The sequence below is a fragment of the Carassius auratus genome, unplaced genomic scaffold, assembly GCF_003368295.1.
Source record: "Carassius auratus strain Wakin unplaced genomic scaffold, ASM336829v1 scaf_tig00023173, whole genome shotgun sequence".
Classification (NCBI taxonomy): domain Eukaryota; kingdom Metazoa; phylum Chordata; class Actinopteri; order Cypriniformes; family Cyprinidae; genus Carassius; species Carassius auratus.
In genome coordinates, this window is record NW_020525240.1 from 296261 (window position 1) to 304923 (window position 8663).

An 8663-nucleotide genomic window follows, 5' to 3' on the forward strand; every position below is an offset into this window, starting at 1 on the left:
CTGTGGGGAATTATCCAAATTAAGAAATATATTTATACAAATAAATAAAATAATTAGTAATACAAATCATGTCTTAGAATGAAAATATTCAGAAATCATTGTGTAAGGATTAGGTTTAGGAGTAGAGGAAAGTATGATTAGCACAGTAAAATAAACAATAGCAAATGGTAAGTCCCCACCATGACAGAAAAACTCAGATGTGTGTTTTACTGTTGTTGAATGGATCTGTGGGGTGGGTGAGTGTCTGAGTGTGTACTCCCTTACTCCCTGAGGATTCCTCACATTCCTTCATTTCCAGTGTATCACAACAAAGAGATGAACTGACACACTTGAAGACGCAGTTTGTGTGTGTATATTTAGGTCAAAGTTTCTCTCTCTCTCATGTATATGCACAAATACACAATCATATTTAAAGATTTCTCCTTTTTGCCTCATGTGAAGCTGTCTGTTTGTGTGTGGCAGCTGTTCTGAGTGAAGCCCCTCAGGCAGCCACACATGGCTCTGATTAGCATGCTGTGACTCAAGCTCTCCTCACCACACACTCTGACTACCCACAACCCCCTGCCCTCCAGTTGAGCAGCGTCACTGTGGCGGCAACAGTGATTTTATGACCTCATCAGTATTTCAGCCCCTCTGCAATACGCTATTATACTCACACACTTATTTCCCATCCTCTGTAATGTACTGCACGTTTTTAATGAAAAATGTATGGTGTTTAGTGATAAATTGCTCAGTGTTCATATATCTCTTAAATCTGATCTTGAATTTCAGTAATGGCCTGCCACTGTGTTGTATATCTAAAATGCAGTGCTTTGCAATACGTGCAAAAAAAAGTTGAAAAAAAAAGTGCACAGACCATTTTTGTCTTAAAATATGCACGTAAAAGGCATTTGTTTTCATCTTTGTATTGAGAGCTGGAGACCATCTTTTTTTGCAACTAGAGTTTATAAACATTTGGTGGAATTCTTGTTTAAATATATCTATCATGTTATGATTTATATTATTCTTAGATATTTTGAATTTTTTGAATCTGAAGATTCATTTCTCATTTATTCCTTTGTGTAATCAGCCTCTCTTTCTATACAAACTTTTAGCACTTAGGCCTTATTACATTCTTTCCTATAGTATTGGAAAATAAATGTAAAAATATCTATTCACATAAACATGTTAATGATTTTTTTCATAGTTACAGTAAGTTATGTGTCTGCTCTTTAGGGCAAAACAGTGCGAACAAATGGCGACCACAGCAAAGTGAACACATCAAGGCATCATTAAAGTAATTCATACCACTGTAGTAATTTATACTTTGTCTTATGAAGTGAGCTAATTAATATTATGTGTAAAGAAACTACAAACAAATAAAACTATAAGTCTTATAAATATACAAACCTTAAAAATCTTAGACATAAGCAGTCTCTAGGCACAACTATGTTTCCAAACTCAGTTACAGTTGTTAGTGCTTGACACATGCACAGAGCGTTAGGAAGTGTAATCAAGCTTAAAATCTTGATAAGCATGGAGTTTGGTGATGTCAAGATTTATATTGAAAAATGAGTAATCACCCAACTGATTAGCTTTTTGTTAACTTGTTTATTATTTATTACTTGTCATTGTGTACACTGTAAAAAAAAAACATGTAAAAAAACGAGCAAATGCATGGCAGCACAGGGTGCCAAACGTTTGCCATTAATGAAAATAACGGTAAAACCCCATGAAATGAAGTAACATGCTTACACAGCAACAGGAAAAAAGAACATTGACCATACAGTACTATAAAATGTTTAAAACGTAATCTGAAATAACATATTTTGTCTGTATAATTGCAAATACATGCATAGACCATTAAATGTAATGGCATTATTTGACTGTAAGTTCACGTAACATGTTTAAACCCTTATTTAATAAAACATGTTTTAACTGTAAATGTAAAAACTTGGTGTAGCAGTTGTTTAACTAAACATGATTTGAATGTAGATATAAATGACATGTTGACAACATTACTTTATAAAGCATGTTTTGACTGTAAACTGAAATCATGTTTTGATCATTATTTAACAGTTTGACTGTAAATTGAAATAACATGTGTTGACCGTTATTTGAAAAAATTAACTGTGATGGACCATAATTTTGAAAGGGATGTACAGCATTTTGATTTTGATTATGGCTCACAGATAATTGTATATGTAGTTCATGAAATGTATGTTATATGTCACAAAAAGTAATTAGAGAAAATAATTTGTATTTTTCCCTCTTTATTTTCTTCTGTTACAGTAGTTTCCATTGTAAATAACAACAATATTAAAAACTTTAAACAGTGCTACAGTACCATCATCTGAACATCGCTTATATGCTTAAAATACAACATTGACAATTCAAATTAATTTCATCATTGCATCTTCCACAAACTACACTTCGAACAGAACAATGGTCTCCAATTCAATCTCCATGTTGATGCCTTTAAAAAATAAGAGAGAAAATGGTTATATATCATACATCACATATCTATATTCATTATGTCTGATCATGTTACTCTTTTTATATGTTCTTGAGTTTCGTACATAAAAAAAAATATAGTTTTTTTACTTCAAAAAATGTTTTGTTCATTAAATATGTAATGCACTTACAAATTTTATGATGGTCCATGACACCTTACTTCTTCAGCCAGTTTAGTGATGTGACAAGGCCAAGGGTGCACTGCAACAGAAGAAACAACGTAAATACAGTAACACTTGTTGATTACAATTTTATATTTAATATTACATGCCAGCATATTTACCCAGTATGATGACCTCACAATGTCACAGGAAATTTCCCCTTTTGCTTTCTATGGTAGACAATTTTTGGTGTGCGTTTCTGCACTGTTTTGACCTTTCTTGTTAAGTTCCGCCTTACGCACGCCATTGGTCAAACTGCTTCTCAATCATTGGCCTCGGCCCAACGGCATCAGCCAAGAGACAAAGCAGCAGCCTGTTAACTGCAGGTGGCACATCATGGCTCCAAAACAGCGTACAAATACCTCAAGGAAAAAATCTCTGTGTTTTTGTTTTGGTCGGGAAACGTGCTCATTGACATGGCAAATAAGCTAAAACACGGAGGGGAGTTGGGTTCGCTGGAATATTTACAGGCGTCAGTTTGTTTTCAAAAATCGTAAGTGACTTTGTTAAGTAGCTTTGTGAGTAAACGTGACCGTTTAGGCAACATATTCTGCTGTATGCATGCAATATATAACAGAATGTCAACAAAACAATCATGGACCTCGATGTCGAGTGGTGAAGGGTAAGTGTTAAAAAAATCTGTTGACGTATCATCCAACGTAATTTAAAAGTTAACTGGCAACAGGTGAATACAATTACAATGGCTAATCACATACGTTTTGAAATCTTATTCTTAATGTTTGACGCAAGTTGCATTAAAAAGTATAAAGGTTTTTCAGAATTGTGTTGTTGTTTTAGAACGTTGCTTTCACAATCATTTAAGAACACTCATATGCATGGACAACGGATTTCATCTTATGAGGTGTGTTATACCTTTAACCATATGGATGATGATGTATTTGTGCAAATTTTGTGATTGCTCTCTGAAGACAGTTAAGGGATATGTTAATCATCAAATCGTACACCGACATGAAGCAAATGCTCAGTTTCCATGTTGCTTCCCAGAATGCAAATTTAAATTCTCAAAATACAATGCTCTCAAAGCTCATGTTTATCGCCATCACAAAAGACCACATACTCATTTGGATGATTCGACGGGCACGTTTGTTTGCAACAATACAGACTGTCAACAACAATTTACAGACATGAACAATGTCCTTTCTCATCTCAGGTCACATTTAGCCAAGGGAGAGGTGGTGTGTTGTCCTTTTGAAAAATGTGACAACAATTTCAGTTTAAGATCAAGTTTCACTGCCCATGTTTCACGAAAGCACAGGACTTCTACATTTGCACAAGTACGGATTATGGATACTTTATCTGAGCAACCTTCTTCAGCATTTTTTGATGTTACTGAGGAGGAGGTTGATGAAAGTGAATTCACTGACTCCCTGACGAAATGTAACGCAAAGTCATTGTACATGAAAAATCTCTGCCTGTTTTATATGCAGCTACAAGCAAAATACCTGGTGCCATCGTCAACCATTCAGATGATAGTGGAGCAATATCAGAAAGGAATTTCTCAGAGAAAAATTGCAAAGAGTTTGAAGTTATCATCATCTGCAGTGCATAATATCATTCAGAGAATCTGGAACAATCACTGTGCGTAAGGGTCAAGGCCAGAAAACCATCTTCGGGCCCTTAGATGGCACTGCATCACATACAGGAATGCTACTGTAATGGAAATCACAACATGGGCTCAGGAATACTTTCAGAAAACATTGTCTGTGAACACAATCCACCATGCCATTCGCCGTTGCCGGCTAAAACTCTATAGGTCAAAAAAGAAGCCATATCTAAACATGATTCAGAAGCGCAGGCATTTTCTCTGGGCCAAGGCTCATTTAAAATGACAATGCCAGACCACATACTGCATCAATTACAACATCATGGCTGCGTAGAAGGATCCGGGTACTGAAATGGCCAGCCTGCAGTCCAGATCTTTCACCCTTAGAAAACATTTGGCACATCGTAAAGAGGAAGATGCGACAAAGAAGACCTAAGACAGTTGAGCAACTAGAAGCCTGTATTAGACAAGAATGGGACAACATTCCTATTCCTAAACTTGAGCAGCTTGTCTCCTCAGTCCCCAGACGTTTGCAGACTGTTATAAAAAGAAGAGGGGATGCCACACAGTGGTAAACATGGCCTTGTCCCAACTTTTTTGGAATGTGTAGCTCTCATGAAATCTAAAATGAGCCAATATTTGGCATGACATTTCAAAATGTCTCACTTTCAACATTTGATGTTATCTATATTCTATTGTAAATAAAATATAAGTTTATGAGATTTGTAAATTATTCCATTCCTTTTTTACTCACAATTTCTACAGTGTCCCAACTTTTTTGGAATCGGGTTTGTATATGTGTAGGTGTATATGTATACAAATCTGCAGATTTATTGTACACTAGTCAACATTTGAAGAGTTTTGGGTATTGGTTTTAAGACAACTATTATGAAAGGTTTTGATCCTCTTAAAATTTTGACTAGTGTAGTTTGATGGTACAAATCAAACTGTGATGGCACGGGGCCTCAAAACATTGATTTTGGAAATTGCATACATTGTGATCCGTACATGTGCCACTGTGGTGATTACCTGGTGCATGAATGGCCAAAACGTTTCCAGTTGAGTCCGCAGCTTATGCCAGCGGAGAGTGAAGACTGTTGTGCATTGTTCAGAGCAACTACAGGGCCACAGTGCAGCAAATCACCAGCAACACGTTACATGTGCCCATTTCATGCTAGTGATTTGTTGCACTGTGGTCCTGTGGTCCCTGTGAAAAATGCACAACCGTCTCCCCTCTGACAATAATGCACTGCGGACATAAAACAAGTCTGTGCACCACTTTAAATGCATACTATATATAGTGGCACATGAACAACCCACAAAGCCCCATGCCATCTCTGTTTGTCCGTTATTAAACTTCAATTAATCTGCAGCTTGGGAATAGGCAATTTTGCCAAAAAATTACAGCTGCATGAAAAGTGTTCATCCTGTAACCTGTGGACGTTGGCTTTTCTAGGTGACAGTAGCTGTGAAACTTCGTTTTATGACCATGACTGGCATTATAGTTTTGATGTTCCATGACAAAAAATGCCAGCAAGTTTTATGGGAAAGTTGCAAAATGGCGAAAGGCCAAGTTGCTCTGAGAGAAGAAAGTTGGTCCGCATTGTTGCTTCTGAGATCCTGGAAGTCAGCAAATGTCCAGCAAAAAAACATGTATCAGAAATGGCCCGACAAATGGTGATTGCATACCCAAAGTCTTTCAGAGATGAGATTAATTCCCAGGTTGTAGGAAGTGGATATGATTCTCTCCTCAAACAACTGGTGTGTAGAATTGACAATTGGAAAAGAGCAAAAGCTATTAGTATACCACTTTGTGGTACTCTAGAAGTATAAACAAAGAAACAAAAATTGTTATATGGTTGTATAAATTCTGATCCACAACTGCTAGTTGGAGAAACATCTGAATTGCAGCAGGAAAAGAAAGAGAAGTTGGTAGTAATGTTTCAAAATAATGAAAGTGATGTAAAGACAATCTATGACTTAATGACTTCTACATACACCCCTCAAAGAAACAGCATCCAATCTGGAAAGGAAACCAAAGATTTACTTGATGAGTGGCCATATCTTTTTCAGCCAGCAGGAATGAAAGCACACTTTAAAGAGCTCACTGGCATTGACATAAACAACAGCTTTGAAGAATCTGCTTCCAGTAAGTTCAGAAGAATATTGGACTACTTTCAATTTCAGTGCACAGAAAGAGCAAGCAAAGCAGGGAGAATCCTCACAAAGTATAGAGCTGGAGGGGATCATGTTTGTGGGGCCGTGATGTTGCTGCTAACCCATTTCAAAAATTACCAAGACCACTTTCTTGTGATGGTAGAAGACACCTCTGTTCCAAGTGATATATGCTCAGAACAGCTTCCAGCAACACCATGTATAGTAGTGTGTGGTGGGTATTATTTACTATGATCTTGCAACACAATAATTCCTGGTTTTGGGTGATCAGAACTCACATTCTGTTAAATATTATGTCTTACTGATTTTGTGTTTTTTCAAAGGAGAGAACCCACTGACAGCCAGTGTGTACATGGTAGCAGTAGACCAGATGATTGTAAATGACCATCTCTTGAGTTTTACAGAAGCCCTGTATCTGATGTTCTCTCTTTACTATATATTGAACATCAGTTACCCTGTAGAACTGGGAGCCACACTAGAATTCTTGCAAAGGTATTTCATAGACTGCATTCCTTTGGTTAAGAAGCATACAACAATTATTTAAGGATATTGTTTGTGTTGTGTTTTAAAGGTGCATCTTTAGGATAAATCCTCATAAAGGTACCAAGGTGGAAAAGAGAGAGAAAAAGAGAGCGGACTCTGTCAACCCCAGAGTATTGAGTCTGACATCAGAAATTGCTGCATTTGATTGGGGAGAGTAACAGGTATAGAAGCTCTGTTGTCTTGTATAGTAGTGGTAGACTTCATCTTCTGTGTTTATCATTCATCGATGATAAAGTGGACCAAAGGACAATCATTTTTAGAATTAACTCCAATAAATGTGATGTAATTGTCTGTGGCCAAAACTGAGAGTATTTGGTTAAGGCTTGTTGCTGTCTCTGCTCTTCTTTTGGTTTGGGTTTTAATTGTAACTGTTTGTGTCCCCACAGATGTGGTCTTTCAGAAGATTGGCATTTCGCTGAAGAACAGGACAGACCGACTTTTTGTACTTCAGTGCAGCGCTTTGTTGCTTAAATCATTTTTATTACCTTGTGACGTGATTAGGATTTAGTTTATATTTATTTATTTGATTGGGACAGTGCATGTTAATGAACAAACATGGAATACATGCATGTAAACATGCTGGATTGTAGCCAAAGGCTAATTTCCATCCGTAGTCCCACGGGCTAAAATCACACGGGTCACAAAACATTACATAATAAAATTTACATCTACAGTTAGTACATCGTTTATCAATAAATTAGCTAAAGCCCCGTATACAATATTCACATAATACTTGAAAATTCATTCAACTTCAAAATTATCAGAATCCAGGCCCAGTGTTTTTGTTTCTTTTAAACTGAACACATTTGTGTTCTGAAACATGCTTTATCCATTTTCTCCATGTGACATGTTCAGGATTATCAGAATTAATGTCGATTTTTTTTTTTTTTTAAATTGAACAAATTTGTTTTCTAAAACATGACTTTTGCTGGGAAGTGTTTTTCCATTGTTTGATCTTGAAGGTTTGCTATATAATAAAAAGCTGAAGTTGTTTACAGCAATACTCTGGCTACCATAATTTATTGTATAACATTTTACAAAAATTTGTGTTTCAAGAGTATTTTTAATTAGTTTTTAGCATTACTTCTGTCACACAGTATACAAAGATGTCCCTCTACATTTGGTTTAAATAAATAAATTCACTAGAAAAAGATTATGGCATGAAAACATGTAAGCCCAGATTTGCTAACTATTTGTGGCAGTGCACACTTTCTGAATGTGTCAGGGTTTTCAGAAGACATGATAGAAAGGCATGTACAGTGATTATTGCATCTTTATTGGATATGCATTTGTAGGAAATTTCCTTTATGAAAGCGTCCCTTAACCCTTTTTGTGCCTGACCTGCCAGTAATGGTTGCTAATTGCACTTATTTTTTATTTGGTCATTATGGAAGGGAGCTGCTGCAATTCTGTTCTTGCACATTGATAGTTTACTCGTAGAAAACATTCAAATTCATCCTGAAGTTAGTTGTATTTTCTCTGCCAAAAACAATATTAGCACATTTTAAGTTAAGATGCTTGCTATTTACCTTTAATGTGATAAAACTGAAAATCTGTCTTTTACTCTCAGGTTGTATAACTTTCTTTGTGGTTAGCAGAACAAATTAATTTATTTTGACTAATGTACACCGAGGAAGTTTAAGAACCACTGGCTTATAGATTTGGCTTTTTTGTGATTAAAACAAAGCCATTTATTTGCAATGAAAATTTAGAAAATTTTGAAAAGT

General features: G+C 36.0%; 1 long non-coding RNA gene across 4 annotated transcripts; it reads left to right on the top strand.

Moving 5' to 3' along the window:
- Positions 1–2664: 2664 nt before the first annotated feature.
- LOC113077686 (uncharacterized) lies at positions 2665–7937 on the top strand. 4 transcript variants are annotated; one of them, XR_003281381.1, is made up of 5 exons: positions 2665–3276; positions 6228–6607; positions 6717–6885; positions 6965–7097; positions 7323–7937. It is a non-coding gene; the product is annotated as an uncharacterized LOC113077686 (long non-coding RNA). The 4 variants fall into 4 exon arrangements; XR_003281382.1 differs by lacking the exon at positions 2665–3276 and having other exon boundaries at positions 4910–6367; positions 6539–6607; XR_003281383.1 differs by having other exon boundaries at positions 2667–3276; positions 6539–6885.
- The last annotated feature ends 726 nt before the right edge of the window (positions 7938–8663 follow it).